This window comes from Ctenopharyngodon idella, chromosome 15 (assembly GCF_019924925.1).
Source record: "Ctenopharyngodon idella isolate HZGC_01 chromosome 15, HZGC01, whole genome shotgun sequence".
Taxonomy (NCBI): domain Eukaryota; kingdom Metazoa; phylum Chordata; class Actinopteri; order Cypriniformes; family Xenocyprididae; genus Ctenopharyngodon; species Ctenopharyngodon idella.
The window spans coordinates 1227301-1245239 of NC_067234.1; the positions used below are offsets into that span (position 1 = coordinate 1227301).

Below are 17939 nucleotides of genomic sequence, written 5' to 3' on the forward strand. Positions count from 1 at the left end.
ACAGCGCTAGTCAAAGCATTTTTGCGTTTTGTTCCGTGTTCACAACAATTCAGTCTTTTCAATGTAAAAGTCTTCGCTACTGACTGACATACTCATAAAGACATGCTGTGTTCGAAATCGCCCCCTATACCCTCATTCACTATTCCCTACATTACTCCACTAATATAGTCCACTAGAAGGAGTGAATGAAACGAGTGAGTGAATTTGGACACTGAGTGCACCGGAAGGGCTGCCGATTTCTCATAGTTTGTGCTGTTGTTTAATAATCTTTTGAAATGTAGCAAACTGGCAGCTCCAGTAGTAATGACTATTTATGTTGTACTAGCATGTTGAAACCTTTTAAACGATTTAATAATCAATTAAAAAGGAATTTGTATGATAATGCTGGACCAGCATGGTTTGGAAAATGAATGGATGATTGATTCAGCTGCGGGCGGCATCTCCTGGCGAGACGCGGGAATTCATTCAGCGCGCGACTCTCATAGTGCATTATGGGTATTCTCTAGCCATTGAGCATGCATCGGTTGTACACCCGTTATTGCGGTGCATTGTGGGATTGAATGAGTGCACTCAACATCGTCCACTATGGTTTCGGACACCACTACAAATGGCTGTCCCCTCAAATAGTGCCCTATTTAAGGGTATAGGGGGTGATTTCGGACACAGCCTAAGTCTTTGCCACCATCTAATGGCGTAATAATGTAACTTCTGTTGCTGTTCACGGTCAGGGACTATTTTTTCCAGTGGAAGGAAGGCTTTTAGAAAAAGTTTACTTCATGAAAGTTGAATTGCTTCACGTCGTACCTAACAACGCCCTTCAGCCTTGACTTATTCACGATACAGCACAGCCTCTCGTACCTTATTGCTTACATATATCATGGTCTGTTATTTTTTCAGTTTCATTTTCAAGTTTGTTTTTCATTGTTTCTTGTTTCTCTTGTTCCATTTTCCCAGCTCATTATTGGTTACCATGGTTTTTGATAAGTTACTCATACCTGTTTCCATCTATCATCTACATATAGCCTAATATTTAAATGTATATACAGTATATATAGTGATGTAAAAATATATATTGCTATATTGCATCATCATTGATATCAGTTCTGTTATTTTGTTTATATGTGTGTCATATGTGTGTTTCATAATTTCATATTTAATTCATTTCAAATTTCAAAACATTATTTCTGCAATTGTAATTTCTGCACAAGTGCTTTAATGCCACATATGTGCAGCATTAAATTGTAAATGCACCTTTTCCTGGTATATGCTACTTCATATGGAGTTTCTGTGCCTTTACTGTGTGAAGTTAGCAATAAACTGATACTGTGTTAGACTAAATCAGCTTAATTTTAAAAATCACACTGCATTTCAGGAGCTTGGAGTCAAGCATGTGGAATAGAAGTGGCGGCTGGTTCAAGAGTGGGTCATCTAGGGCTTTTCCTCATGGGACTAGAGGCTGAATGTCACTTGTAATCTGCTCTCTCAGTGTCAACACAATGTCTGGCGGCTCCTTCAGCACAGCGTGTAGTTCTCTTGGAACAACAAACCCACATACGGAGAGCATATGCTAATGCCTCACTCATTGCATTGAGCGTATTGCTGATTCAAAGCCAGATAAAAAAGAAAACATTAAGTGAGAAAAAAGAAGGTGATACAATAACACATCATCAGTGCATATCTGTTGTACATTTTAGGAATACACAGACAAATTACCTTATAACATGCAGTAGGTACTTATAGATTCATTATGTTTAGTGACAAAAATGTAAGGCAACTCATAGCATACAGTGCCACTTTTGAGATTAGGTCATTTTTTCTTGCTTGAAATAAGCATGCATTGTGTCTAAATAAAATAAAAATTAGGATGTAAATACAGTAGAAGGATTTCACTCTGTATATAATGAACTTAGATTTGCAAATGTGCAACAATTGTTGATATGTCTTGAATTTAGTGATGTAAAATGATGTTGAGTCTGCCTCTGCCTGACAACAAGAATTCCAATTTTCAGCTCAGTTTAGCTGTTGCTTGGTAACAGGAAGGTCTGTGAAGTGAAACCCCTCAGAAGCCTGTGCCGCGAACAGAGCCCTTTTGAGAGTAAAATATCACTAATATCTCTTAATGTCGAATGTTTTTCCTCTTTGAACATGATAAGAGAAAGATCAATGATTAATTAGTTAAAGAGATTTGTTTAATGACAGTCATATGTTACGTATTGATGTCAGAATGACGAATAAACACAATTTCAAGGACCTTATTGAGCAGTTCTTCAAATTAGCAAGTAAAAACATGTGATAGGAACAATAGCAGCAAATGTTATATGACAACATTACAGATTCTGCTACATCTTTTACAGATCCCATCCCTCTTTTTCTTCTTAGAGAAATAGCTTCTTTGTTTAGTAGTATGAAGAAAAATGAGCAGATGAAAAAGATGCTCGCTTCTTTAAACAAGCTGCATTATTCAGACAAGTAAACAGAAATGCTGTAGTACTTTATCTAGTCATTCCAAAATCAAGCTTCACTTGAACTTTTCATATTAAAGAGCTCATCATATCCAAACCTAGCCTATAGGTGGCATGACTCGTGCAATGTTTAAACAGGGCTCGGAATTTAAGCCCCATCCGCACAGTCGAACAAACAGCCTTCATTTGACTCGTACATGTACAGGTGTTTGACGCATGCGTAGATTTGAGCAATCTCTCGCCACGAGTTACAGCTCATGTAAACATCTTTGTATTCTAGAGTTGTACAAATGAGGGTACTTTCTAACCTCCATTGTCCATTGGCCTCCATTGTCGCTGTAGCTTGCATGCATTCCTGTCTGTTTTGTTTATGCAGTTTTTCTTTGACTACCTTGTGAATCGACGCCCCCAGGGCATGGTTGCCACCTTGTGGATAAACTAATTATTGCAAAAAAATTAAATGCGCATGTGCGACATGCGCTTATGCTCAAAATCCGGTGCACTTAGGCCCTGTCCCAAATGGCACCCTAAACCCTCACAGTCTTCCTCTGAGTCTGCACTTTCACAACGTAATGCTGCTTTGACTGCCGGGTAAAGTCCTCTGCATAGCTCACAGTCTTGCAGGCTCAGCAGAAGTGCGCATCGAGGGCGCATAGCAGCTGCAAAGGGGGCGCTCACGAGCACCCTTCTTTAAGCTTAAATGACGAATGGGACACCCTACGGTCTTGTGGACTTAACGGACACGCGCACGCAGCGGCCATTGTAAGTCCACAAGACCGAAAATGCACATGAAGTGTGCCATACAGTACGCGTACACTCTTCTGATGAAGCAATTCGCGTCACGCGCACTTGTACGCTGACCCTCGCGTACGCGTAAAAAGTGTATATGGGGTGGATTTCAGCAGTGGCGTGTAACGCAGTCATTCCTACTAGCCATTTTGGCAGACTGAATTTTACATGTACAGTTTTCATTTTTCATTATCTGAAATAATAAACAAAGTGTGTAGTGTTGTCAAAAATATAATTTTTTCAATACATATTGATACTGAAATATCTGAAACGCTTCCAATACTCTTTTTCTGCATAGTAGATAGGCTACACGATACCAGCTGCGCTTTCTTGCTCTCTCATCTCTGTGACAGCGAGTTGACACACGAACCCACCTTCCCATTACTCACTTGTTTAATTTGCTTCAGATGAATATTGTTGGTGTTACAGGGCTTGAATTTCAGTGTGGGACTGCATGTATTGCGCGCAATTTCTCTCATTCCCGCAGATTTTGTGCACCCAAAGTGTGCGCACATAAAGCCACCTCTCAGTGCTAAAATGAGTTCCTTTTCACTGCTCATTGCGCTTAAACAGTTAAATACACACAAAATACCCGTCTTGGCAAGTATTCATGTAAACACAGTTAGTTATGTTTTAAGTGAATGTAAACAGTTGAGAAACGTGTAACGATCTGCACATCTGTGCATTAGGTCTTAAAGTGACAGCGATATTTATTGCAATTTTCCCCCATGGTGTTGATGTCAAAATTGTGGCCAGTGAAAATGCTGAGTGGTTAGTAACTTTGGAAAACCACTAGCCACAGTGGCTGGTAATAATAATAACAACAATAAAATAACATTTTCCCTTTTGCAATTTCATGCAGATTTTGGCAATTAAACTAGGTGTATGTTAATAAAAAAAAAATAAAAAAAATCCAAATAAATAAATTAAAGTAGCCTAAGCATAAGCATAAGGAGTAGCCTTAGTACTATTAAAATAATAATTCTCATACAAGTTTTTTTCTTTTCTTTTTTTCTTAAATATATTAAAATACATTAGACAGAAAACATAAAAGCCTGTCCAAAGCATCATTAGGTTTAACCCTAATAATTTTACCTAGAGGTCAAGTTCATTATTTATGCTTGACATTTCATAGAACGGACCGCAAACTGCGCTCATCAGCTGAATGTGGTAAAGGTAGCGGTCCCTTTAAGAAAGTTGGACAGCAGTATTTTGAAAACAGGGGTGAACTGTTAATTTAAAACTGAAAAGTCATTGTACACAGAATGTATGTATCGCATATTTAATCTATTTATTAAATAAGCGGACCTCTTTTTCCTATACTGTAAAACTGGAAATCAGCTAATTGTGTCAACGGGAAATAATATAGTCTGTTTGACCGTTCCCCCCTCTTTCGCACAACGGTCTGTCTATTCTGGATCTAAGGCTCATGATGCAGCGGGGTTCAATAAGCTGGTAGGTGCTGCCCAACGCAAGGTTTTCAGCTCCAATCCACTGCGAATGAGCACGGAAATATACCGCAGCGTCCTCATTCATTTAAAGTCTTCACGCGCAAATCATAAAGGTAAGTTCTTTGTAATTACTATAATTTTATTTCACGCTGTTTTTAGGATGCGTCAGTGTCTGTTTAGACCTCATAACAGCCCATTCAATAACAGTCTAGCATCCCTCACCTATTGTTCAACTCCAGACATCCAAATTCCATGGACATGAACACTGGCAATGACATGTTGCATGTGATTTTGCTGCGTTACGTTTATCTTCGTGGATTTTGATATATAAGCAGCATATCTAAAGAGCCATTCGCTCAATATAGCTAGTGTTTGCATTATATTCTTCCTCCTAACTGCATTTTGCAGCAAAAGGTGGAAATATTGCTGTTGTCATGAAACCGCATGGATTACAGAGCAGACAGACAATACGTTTAAAGTAACAGCAGGCTTTCCCCCCATATATGACTTTATTTTCTCCATTGTAACTGTCTGAAATTGTATGCATGAGTCTGGCATCTTGTATTGTGTTGAGTGAGCTATCGATTGTCTATCAGGACTGTTATTAATGTAGTTCCAAGCATGCCAAACACAGACTCATAAATGCCTTTTTCTTTCTCTTCTCATGCTTGTCCCTTAAATTGTATACTGTTTTAAGGTGTTGCTAATGTCTTGGATCATTCTAAGCTTTTAATTTAGGTTTGAAGGGTATCAGACAAGCCGTAATGACAGCTCGCCTGTCGTCGCAGTGCAAAATGTGGCACTGGTGACCTGTTGTGTTTATAAGTACTTGTATAAAATACAGCTGCTCAAACCAGATTTAAAGCCTGTTAGACTGCAGTTTGCTGTCTGTTTGGATTAGGATAGCTGCTGAAGGGGATGATCATAAGTTTGGCTCACACTTGTATCTCAAAATTCTTGTTTTGAGAATTAGTCATTGGCCAGAATTGCACTATATTAGGTCATTTGGTTTGAGCAACCGCAGACTAATGCTTGTTTTGAGCACAAGAAAGTGGCAGTCACTTTTAAAGCCCTTTAAATGCCATCTCTGTTGGTTCCCTCAGAAAAATAGTCAGTTTAAACGTCATGGATAGCAGGGAAACAATGCTTGCATAGTTTGGATGAAAACATAAATAGGCTTATTAACCTTTAAAGTCTGCATGAATAGGAAAAAAAAACCTTGTAATTCTTAATCAAAATGTCGATCTTCTGGTGAATTGACAGACTTCGCTCTGTTGATGTATGCCGGATTTCTCCAATCATTTAGTCCACCATTTTCTTACAATCAACTTGAGCTCACGTTCAGATTTCATCCACTAAACAACAGATGTATAGAACCAAGGTTTTTCATTTTCGATAAGCCGTTTCAATCGGATGTACATCACAATATGGAAGAAACGATCTGTCAATATTTCCTTTACATCGCAACTTTAAAAGGGAAGAGAAAACTTTTTTGAATGTGTCTAATCTTAAAGAATGTGTGTCCAATCAGACTCTGTGGTATTTTGGCACAAATACATGTCATGTTAATATTTTTACATATTGTTGGGCTAAGACTTTATTGTATAAAGTTCCTGGTAATATTAATACATTCCATGTTTAGTTTAAGATAGTTACAGTTTTGAAGTGAGTTGGGTCACCAAAAGCTAGGTTTTGAAGTCGTCATGAAATCAAAATTGACCCTATTTACTTTGTAAGCGCATATTACTAGTCTTGTGGTGAACAATTAATCCGTGCACAGAAAAAAATAGTTTGTCGTGGTAATCTTTAATCAAAATCTGAAAAGTTACTTCCGGTCTGGAATGGCGTTCCTTCTCTGATGACGTCAGTTTGACGGCTTGGGTTGAAAACGCTTAAACCACTCCCCTCCAACCGTTAGTCTGCTATGAGTGAGAGATGAAGAGGAGGAATACTAAAGTAAAACCCTGCCCTCTATTCAATATTCCGTTTCACTTGGAAATATGACAAAACACTGGAGAAAAGTCGTTTGCAACTTCCGGTTCACGGGGACTTTAAAACAAAACCGCTGGTTTATTTAATGTAGGTAGTCTTGCACAATTCTTGATTAACTTTATGCCTTTAGTTTAATTAGGACGTTTGCTGTTCTTACATTTTGACTACAAGCTACATTGCATCAAACTTAAGAATTCTGTACTAACACAACAGGAATGTAGCGCTTTCTCTTCTTTGGCGGCGTAAGAAGGGATGTGGAATGAAAAGTGCAGAGCTGGAACAGTGTCATGGGATTGTAAAGCCATGATTATATGAGGAATGCCATGATGACTTCAGCAGAGATGCGGAAATGAACTGCGTTTAGAGGTAACAGATGAAAATGCAGTTAGAGTTTTTGTCAGCGCTCCTCTTAGGGCTTGAGGAAATAAAGGGCTTTAGTACAGTCTATTCTGTGGCTGAGGAATTGTCTTAAAAAAAAAAAAACAGCAGAGCAGTCTATGAATAGCTGATTTTGACATCATATTGGCACCTTGCATTACATGGTCGAGCCAGCTCCGATTGGATCATATTTTAAGCGGATGATCCAGTGGGTCGTTCAGGGTGAGTTTTGTTGTTCACATGTGGAAAGTCTTGGGCATTTCAGTCTTCTCACAGTATGAATGGTGAGTCACAGGATAAATCATGAGAGTAATTAAATCCAGTAGGTATATCAGCTTTTCAAATGCCTCCCTCTTTTTGCCATTGCAAAAGCTGCGAGTGAATTTAACCATGATTTCTTTTAGACTTCTCCCTTCTGGCAGCCTAGTTCATTTGTGTCTGTCATGCAGCTCCTTATATACCCTATATATTTGTATTTTATTAAATATAAAAGTTTAATAACAATTTACTATAAATCAAAAGAAAAAACACTTTCACCCAAAGCTGCTGAAACTCCTAGTCAGTCCCTTTTATAAAGAGTAAAAGCTTAAAGGGATAGTTCACCCAAAAATGAAAATTCTGTCATTTACTTCCCCTCAAGTTGTTCCAAACCTGTATAAATTTCTTTGTACACAAAAGAAGATATTTGGAAGAATGTTTGTAATCAAGCAGATCTCACCCCCCATTGACTACCATAATATATTTTTTTCCTACTATGGTAGTCAATAGGGGGTGAGATCTGCTTGGTTACAAACATTCCTCCAAATATCTTCTTTTGTGTACAGCAGAACAAAGAAATTTATACAGGTTTGGAACAAATTGAGGGGGAGTAAAAACTTTTCCTTTAAATGTACTGAGCCATATCCATGAAGACACCTGTTATGATGTTGCGTCAGGTTAATCTGAAGAGCAGAAGATGGGAAGGAAGTGGACATATCCATGCGGTCATGTCTCAACATGATGATGTGTCTCAGACTGGATTTATTTCATGTCATGGAAGAACTTAATAACACTTATGGGTTATGGATATGGTACATTCAAACTCTCTGCAAGATATTATCAAAATTTTGAGAAAAAGTAATAATAAGGGCTATCGAGAGTTTTTTTTTTTTTTTTTTTAATATCAAATTAATTACTTGACAAGCCAATTAATTAATCACAAATTCAAAGGTTACATTATTGTGGCCTCAAAAGCACTGAATAGACATTACAAAGAGTCAGTATATTGCTTGTTTTATTTACATATCATTGAACATAAGACATCAATGGCCACATTAATCATGTCTACCAGTATATCGGCCACACTTACCCTTAAATGTGTTTTGATTAGACATTGTTTTGTGAGACTTATAATAAAGACAAATCAATATCCGTTTTAATGGCCAGTAACTTGACCGATTTCACAACAACACTAACTAGTTTGGATGCCCCCTGACCGAGTAGTTATTAGTGGTGATGAAATACTTTTGGGCCCAGGTTGCATTATTGTGGTTTCATGTTGCCTTTGTGTTGTTTATTCTCCAGGGGCGATTTAGGCCCATCTGTCTGACTCTTCACATCAATAGAGGCCGCAGATGCGTAGCCTGACCCCCAGCAGGCCTTTGTAATGTGCCCAGGCGTGGCGTGTGTTTGTTTCTGTGTGCGTGCACGTGGGTATGTAGGCTCCATACTCACTGTTTTGTTCAGGACGTGCCACCGGTCTGCTTTAAAGGGTCCTTAGAGTAGGTTGCGTGTTAGTCACAACAGACAACACAAAGATGTAAAGCTGTCTGTGATGGTGCTGAGTACAGGTGTCCTGTCAGCAGAATTAACGCTCTTTTGTCTGCATACATTACTATCAAAGCTCTGATTTTTAAGTCTACAGGACTTAACAATATTTTTTTCCTGCTGATCTAGTGAGGTCGGTAGTACAGATTTTTATGTGATGAATTTTTCACTAGCCTCACTGCAATAAATAAATGATTTTTTTAGCAATATATTTGATGAGTTAGAAATGTATTTTGTTTTTCATTAAATATTAAGTTTTATTTATAAATCAAATAGGGATACACAATATATTCATATTATATTGATTATTGGCTGTTTTACTCATTTGAATTCAAGGGGTCCTATTATGCTCATTTACAGGTTCATAATTTTGCTTATGTGGTTTAAAAAAATACGTTTACATCATTTAATGATCAAAAAACAAAATTTTTCTTATAATTTACATTGTTACCTGTTTTCTCCTTCTGTCTAAAAGCTCTGTTTTAATTTTAATTTCTTTAAAACCCGCCTTCCGAAAAGCACAATCTGTGCTGATTGGTCAGCCAGCCCCAGCCTGTTACTATTGTCTATCACTTACAGCATATATCAGAAATGTAACGCCCCTTACCGTAACCAGAGAGTATCAGCTCTGGATTCTTGCAAACCCTACTGTAACTACGTTAACGGGCATAAGTTTTGCCATATCAGTTTGAGCCCGAGTCCAATAATGACAAAAAAAGTCAAAAAGTTGAACAAGTTGATCAACCCGAACCACTTTCGCAAGCACGACTTGTGCAGGACATTTCACAGTAGTAATTCTTTATTTTATACCTCTTTTACATTTCAGATGTGATGTTTTTGTAATTGTGTCATTTATAACATCTGACCTGCATCCAGGGGATTAGTGAACATAAGCAGAAGCTCAACCGAACCTAAATAACGCACAAGAACAAACCTCTCAAACATGCTGCGTAACCAGTGAGGTTAATTCTCATGTGTTACACAGCACGTTTGAGCTTCTAGAAGAGGTTTGTTCTTGTGCATTGTTTAGGTTCGGTTGAGCTACTGCTTATGTTTGCTGATCAATGTTTACATGCGAGTAAAAGCCTAAATTAAATCTGTTCATCATAAAAAGGGATCAAGTCTCTTCAGAAAATTTGGACTAAACCGCTTGATTCATATGAATTAGTTTTCCTATCTCTTTATGAACTTTCTGAAGTGTCAAAGTGTGAGTTGCAAAGTAGGACTAGCAACAACTATTCGATAAAATCGATAATGAAAATCATCGACAACGATTCTCATTATCGATTAGTCGGGCCTGCCCACAGTGCACGGAAGACTTCCGCCAGTTACGTCAAATTACAGCACTGAATAACGCATTTCTATGGACAAAATGCATCTAAAAATAGTGAAGGAAACAGATTGAGCTGCTGCAGGAAAGGTTCGTGATCAAAGCTGATCAAAACATGAGAATTCTTTATTTTAAGCTTCAAGCTAATGCATTAGCATAAGGTCTTGCCCTGTCAGGCGCTTTGACAGATGCATATGCGTCCTCAGCGCAAAACGTTTATTCTGTGTCTGTATCCTTATCTGTAAATGTCACAAATTCACGCGAACATTTACATTTTGCATAAAGGCTCATCCTGACAGTCTGCGTTAAACTTCAAACTTTACTGAATAAGCGCCGGCGCGCGCACCCGCATCAGACAGATGGGACGCGGGAGAGAGGAAGACAATTAATATTCAGCACAAAAATATTCATTTTGCTGAAATATCTGTTGTTTAAAGTTAAATTTAGATTTAAAAATCAACATGTCATTCAAGTATTTTATGAGAGTAGTAACTGTAAAGGGATAACAACATGTAATTGAATATAAATGTAAGACGTTTCTTATAGCCTATTTACAGGATAAAGAAATGACAGTAAGAGGTGATTGTGTCCAGAGTGAATGTGTGTGTTCCTGCAGAACATTTATCTTGCCTGTTGGTTAACACTGAGTTTGTGTTTTTCTTTATCTTTATTACTATCTTCATTTTTAATGTAGAGTAGAGATTTAAACTGTATACAGTGCTTAACAAATTTATTAGACCTCTGCCACCCATTGTATGGTTTGTGCCACAGCTGCCCTAAACTATCAGTATTGGTGATTACTAAAATCATTTTTCATGTTTCTGTAATGGTTAATGGTGAAAGCTCTTTAGTTACAGCAGTATTTCTAAAGCTACAGTATAATTATTGCTGTTATCCATGAATTTTTTATTTTACTGTTTTACAAGAAAGGCAGGAAAAAGTAAAACACTTTGTTTTTTTTCTTCAGATGCCCAATTACAGTCAATAAGAACAGAGATTGTTATTAAGTTTTTTTTGGATATTATGTGTGAATATTTAGAAACTATTTAGTTGTTTCAGTTTATTTTCCTAATAAATGACAATACCACTTTTAGTTTTAAAAAAGTTTTGATAGATTCCTAAAATATTTGTTCTCTCTTCGTTATGACAGGTAGTCTAATAAATTAAGCTCTGTATGTTTTTATAACATTCGATTGGCACATTTGTTTGAAGTACTTTGGAATGTGCAATACTGTGTTTTTTTTTTTTTTAATCAATAAAATAAAAATAAATAAAATTAGGATTTTTTATCTGATTAATCGAAAAAATAATCGGCCAACTAATCGATTATCAAAATAATCGTTAGTTGCTGCCCTATTGCAAAGGCAGTCTATGGAAGGAAATCTGACAGCATTCTGTCATCAAAAAGATCTTCATTTGTGTTCCGAAGATAAACGAAAGTCTTATGGGTTTCAAACGACATGAGGGTGAGTAATTAATGACAGACTTTTCATTTTGGTGAGAACTAACCCTTTAACGGTTGCTTGTGGCAAAAATGCCCCCAAAAATTAAAGGATTAGTTCACCCAAAAATGAAAATTGTCATTAATTACTCCCTCATATCGTTCCAAATCCGTAAGGCTTTCGTTCATCTTCAGAACACAAATGAAGACCTTTTTGATTAAATCTGAGAGCTTTCTGTCCCTCCACAGACTGCTTCACAACTGACACTTTGATGCTTCAAAAAGTTCATAAAGAGATCATAAACTAATCCATAGGAATTTGGGCTTTTACTCGCATATAAACATTGATCAGAAAACATAAGCTCAACCAAACCTGAATGATGCGGAAGCTCAAACATGCTGCGCAGCACGATAATGAACCTCATTGATTCTCGTATGCGTCAAGCAAACATACTTGAGCTTCTATTTACCACAACTGATGTGTGAGTTGATCAATGTTTATATGTGAATAAAAGCCTTTTTATTCTTAAATTAAAACCGTTTATTCTTTTATTTTTTAATTAAAACCATTAATAATATAAGGTGATCGTGTCTCTTCAGAAAATTTGGACTAAACCGCTCAATTAATATGGATTAGTTTTACGATCTTATTATGAACTTTTTGAAGCGTCAAAGTGTCAGTTGCTTAGCTGCCAGTGGAGGGACAGAAAGCTCTCAGATTTCATCAAAAATATCTTAATTTGTGTTCCAAAGATGAAAGAAAGGCTTATGGTTTAGGAACGACAAGAGGGTGAGTAATTAATGACAGAATTTTCATTAATGTTTTGTTCCTGAAAGAATCAAGATTTCTGAACAAATTCATTTAAATGAATGATTCAATGACTCACTTATTAAAACAGTGAATGATGCCACCTACTGGTGGGTTTCCACTGCACCCCACTCTGGAGTGCAAGTCTGTAAGCTAGGGGCACAAGTGTTTTTTTATTTATTTATTTTTTTTATTTATTCATTATTTATTTCCTCTCGCTGTGTGCAGGCTCGTTTATTGCCTGCAAACATACCTCAATAGCCCTTTTTTGAAATATCGTATTACAAATACATTCCTTGTTGCAAATATTACTATGTTCTGTCAAAAAAATAGACCGTATGCTCCATTTAAATGAGTTCTCTGGGATTGTTTGTCCTGCTTTGTGGCGTTGACGTGTTTTATATATTATTTCTTTATATAATAAAGAAATAATTTATTTCTTTATTAAAATATATATCACCCCAGCAAGCCCAACCCAAAACATCTTCCCGTGCCCCTGTCTGCATTGAACAGCATGGTTCAGAATGCAGTCGTTGAGATTGTTATAAATGTTAGGAAAAATTTGTTAAAATGTATTTTTAAGTTCGTCTGCCTTAGGAAGGTCGAAAAAAGGTGGTTTTGATTGGATGTGGAAAAAAACAGCATCTTTTGGACATGACGAGAACACACTAATAATAACGCAATTCAACCAGGTCTTGCACAAGGTTAACAGCAAAACATGAAAATAATGTGGCTACAACCCCAATTCCATTAATCCATTAAAATGGTGTTATTGCTTTTCTTATGTCCTGTTTTGGGCTGATAGATTTAGAGGCCCTATTCTTACATAACTGCTGCAGACATTTTACAGGGCCTGTTACTAAATATTGCTTTGATTTTATAGAATGCATCGACAAATAAAATCCTTTCGCAAGCACAGCAGATCAGGCCTTTATTGAATCTCTCAGCACTTACTCTAGCTCAGGCCTTGTCGGCTCATATCATAGAGAAACGTGATTGCATCTTGTTTACAGGCTCTTGAGAAATATTTTTGCAATTAAAGTGGCCCAACGCTGGGTCAGCTGTAGGAGGATTAAGGCCACACTGCTGCGAGTGTGAAGAGCTCAACAGAAGGTGTTGATGAAAGCAGCCCTATGGAGGTGCTCCACAGCAGATGGCATACACACACTGAGATCTGGTGTTAGGTGCCAGGTCACATTCCTTCTCCCACTTCCGGAGGATTATTAGAAATCATTCAATATGTCTCTGCCCGGGTGATGATCTTTATTTGTGGCAGAATTATAATAACCTGCTTTTATTGGCTATAAGAGGTGATGGATATGGACACAGAGCAGGGAATAGTTGTCACTGTTATGTTCTCAATAATCAGTGTAATGAATGTATATTGCTATCCACACCAAACCAATATTTTGCTTGTAAATATTGAATGAGCCAATCATTTTACAGTTGTGAACACAGTTGTTTCAACACTTGTGAACTCATTTCACAGCAGTCGCTTACATATTGGAATTCTTTCTAATATACCACAGTCGCTTATAATGGTGTTTCTTCAACTCTGGGCATTTTTGGCCTTTGTGGGCTTTTAGAAACACATTTCTCAAACTAAACTTATTGAAATGTCAACAATGTCTGAAAATTTTGTATTTTGTTCATTGAAATTCAGGTAGAAAATGTCATTCCACCATCTCAAATCATGTTTTATTTAGTAGTGGAAATGACAGTGGTGGAAATTATACTTTTGGATTTTTGGAATTAAATGGCTTGTTCTTTTGTCTTCCTAAAGATAATTTCATTGCTGGCATTTCATGTATCCTAATTACATACAATTAAATCCTATTTCTATCCCTTTTGTATAATTTTACAAAAGTGAAGCTTGAAATAAAAATCTTAAGTGATATAAACATTCAAGTAAAATATACCTTTTCTTAGTTTTTTTTTTTTTTGTGCTCATTTCATTTTAAGCATAACACTATAGTCTCATTGATGCAGGATTGTTGTTTTGGGCCTTTGAACTTTGGTTCAAAAATTGGTAAATATTTTTCACACAACACATATTGAAATAGTTTGTTTAATTCACCCTTTGCTTAGGTTATCATAGTTTTAAAAATGTTAATATTTTTATGATGTAATTTAGCATTCAAAGATTTAAAGGGGATCTATAATGCCCCTTTTTCAAGATGTAATATAAGTCTCTGGTGTCCTCAGAATGTGTATGTGAAGTTTAAGCTCAAAATACCCCACAGATCATTTATTATAGCTTGTCAAATTTGCCCCAGTTTGGGTGTGAGCAAAAACACGCCGTTTTTGTGTGTGTCCCTTTAAATGCAAATGAGCTGCTGCTCCCTGCCCCCTTTCTAGAAGAGGGCAGAGCTTTAACAGCTTTCTCTTTGGTTGCTCAACAACAACAAAGCTGGAGAATCTCACGCAGCCAAAATGACGATTGTCAGTAACGGTGTTCAACCTTACATTGTTCAAACCGGAGTCGGACACTGATGGAGAGACTCAGGAACTTATAGAATGCAACTGGACATTTCTGAATGGTTAGTGGATACATTTATGTATTTGCTGTCGAGTTGATTCAACTCATCAACTAGCATGTGCCGTCTAGTTAAACTTTTGTGCAAATCCAGCGTTGAATTGACCCTCGTTTGTGAAGCAGTCTGGCGCAAAATGACGGCATGGTAACAACACTCTACTACGACAACTCTTCCTCTTCTCTAAAGCAGCCCAACATGGCCTCACCCCCTTTGTTGCGTGTTTTCGGGTGCAGGGTTTATGTAAATTTTAGGGTTAGTGATGTCACTAACCTGGGAAGAAGCTTGTTGTAGTCCCTACCAGCCATTTGTTGTAGTCCTTAAACAGAATCCTTTAAAAAAATCTCCCTTTGCATTCAACTTTGAGTGTCATAACTTTGCAGATGTTGTTTATGCTCAAACAGCAACATTACAGAAAATAAATGAAGGCTGGGTAAGAAGTTTTAATTTGACCTGCACACTACAAAAAAAAAAAAAAAAATGTTGCAGTCAAAACAAAAGTTTTAATATTAATCAACCCCTGGGACATTTAAGTGTCTGTATTAAAGAAGCGCTCATAAATGTTTAGTCAACAGTGAAATATGAAATGTTTCATTTATCATTATACATTTTAATTATGTAAACAAGCAGAGTGCATTATAAAAGTAATGTTGAGTTAAAGTAATTAACTCTGTGAGGTTTGTCTGACTGCAGGATTAAAATGTGACCCAAATCCTCTGGACAGGATGAAAAGCATGCATGAACCTGTGATTTGTGTTCGTATTTAGGGAATGGGCTCTTAATTATACAGTTAAACATACCATGGTGGTGTTCACAGTAAGATTCAAGCAATTTCTGAGATTCATCTACCTATTTTAACTTTTTCTATATGAAGGAAAACATTTGATCTTGTGAGGATTTTGAACCTATTATTTCCCATATTCTTTCCTGTTTCAGTCTCATTTCAGACATTTTCAACATAAACAATAGGATTAGCCTTACGTGTGTGAGAGAAGCACAATCACCCTCCATTTTAGGAATACTTAAATTCTCTAGGCTTTATCCAAAAATGAAAAATCTCCCCATCTCTCATTTATTAGTGCTGCATGTCTAGCTGAATGAATAAAATGTCTGCAGTCTACATGATCTGCCATCTTGCATTCACATGACTGCTTTTACAGAGATCAACAATAAAGGAATTTAAAAAAAAAAAAAAAAAAAAAAAAAAAAAGAGAGAGAGAAGAGGATCGGCGAATAGTTGGGAGCGCTGGCAGAGGGCCAAGCACGACGTTCAAACGGTGACCTATTTCATGTCGTCCAGAGTGTGCTAGACTAGAGGAGAGATGAATTACTGTCTCTGTTGCCATCTCATTTCAGGTGCTTATTTACTTGGCACTGTTTGTGCTACATTCTGGAATATATCTATTTGCTAACAGCTGCTTTACATTATATGCAATGTGCATTATCCTTTTGATGACCCTCATGCTATGGGCTGTTATGTGATGGGGTGAGACTGTTATAGTGACTACTAGCTTGTCCGCTGGGCATCTAGTAGCAAATACATGGTGGTGTGTCCAGTTAATGCACCCTGGAGGTTGTGTAGATGTTTACATCACTGAGTTGGCTTGAGTCAGTCCTGGCCAGTGTAAAATTGTGCCCAACCCCCAGGGTCGGTTCAAGTGGCAGTGCATTAGCATTCAATCCAAATGTCAATTCTCATGGTGGCACATCCAGTTCTCTCTGGTGGCACAGTATTGGCAGAAATGCAGATATGTTGCCAGTGAACAAACACCCATAAATGTATGTTTTTTTTCTAAAATTTTTGGGTACTTTCCTTTGACTTTGTTTTTATATTGAATTAATTAAATAGTCTATCCCCAATCCTTCAAAAAGAACATGATTATTTCCCCCTAAAATGAAAATTGTCATAAAATTATCAAAAATTGATATTGTTTCAAACCTGTATGACTTTCTTTCATCAGTAGAACTCAAAAGGAGATAATTTAAAGGTACACTATGTAACTTTTGGACCTCTAGCGGCTAAAAAACAAAACTGCATGCATTTTGTGGGAGAACATTGTTTTGGTTGTGCTTTGGCTCTGCGTGACTCTGCGGATGAATATAGTTATCCTGCTGCTCATAAAACATTTACTAGGCTTAAGTTATATAACCAGTTTAGATGGAAAGGATATCAAGCTGACTAGCTGAAGACGTTACTGTAGCTATACCCATTAATAGACACTGTATTTCCTTGAAAATAAATTCCAGCACAACAACCAATAATGAAAAGGCTTTACAGTGAACTCTGTTAGAAAGCTACATATGGCAATTTATCAGTTCTTGCCATCTCCAAAAAGCCAAGCCATTGTTGATTCTTGTTTTATTACAAGCTCTGTCGTGCTCTCTTGTTGCCAGTAGACTCTCTTCTGTTCACCGTTTTCAAAAAATGGGTGATTCCCCAGAGGTTCGAGGTTTAGCCTGCTCCATGTCAACATTTGACCACTAAACTATGACACTCCCACATCATACATGCGTCAAAGTAGCTGGAACAACATTTTTTTTTTGTTCACGGATATGACCAGACATGCACGGGCGAGTGACATATGTACGCAATTTCCCGCAAAAAACATCCCCCAAGTCTAAAATATAAACACTTATAGTAGGCTTACCAAAGTGAACCATAGTCAGTAGTAAATTGTGACTCAGATTTTGACTAACACTTAACAAATCACCCGAGTGTGTCAGCTAAAAAAGTACACGTGGTTTGCTGGTCATTTTCCAATTGGTTTTGGTGTAAAAGTAATCCAACCCAACCCACGCAACTGCACACTTCAGTCATTCATCTGTGCATGTTTATGTCATTTTTGTATATAAAGACATCAGGCTACTACTATATGCAGTGGAAGGTGTCGTAGTAGCTTGAAGCCACAACAAACATCAAACTGAGAAGTGTTTGCAAGCAAAAAAGG

The 17939-nt window shown here is 37.1% G+C and overlaps 1 protein-coding gene across 1 annotated transcript in view; it reads left to right on the top strand.

The window, feature by feature from the left end:
* The first annotated feature begins 4671 nt into the window (after positions 1-4671).
* LOC127496024 (protein FAM110B) overlaps positions 4672-17939 on the top strand; it is a 41694-nt gene continuing 28426 nt past the window's right edge. The window contains exon 1 of the mRNA XM_051863559.1: positions 4672-4815. The gene's annotated coding sequence lies outside the window, so the exon portion shown is untranslated. The remainder of the gene's footprint in view (positions 4816-17939) is intronic.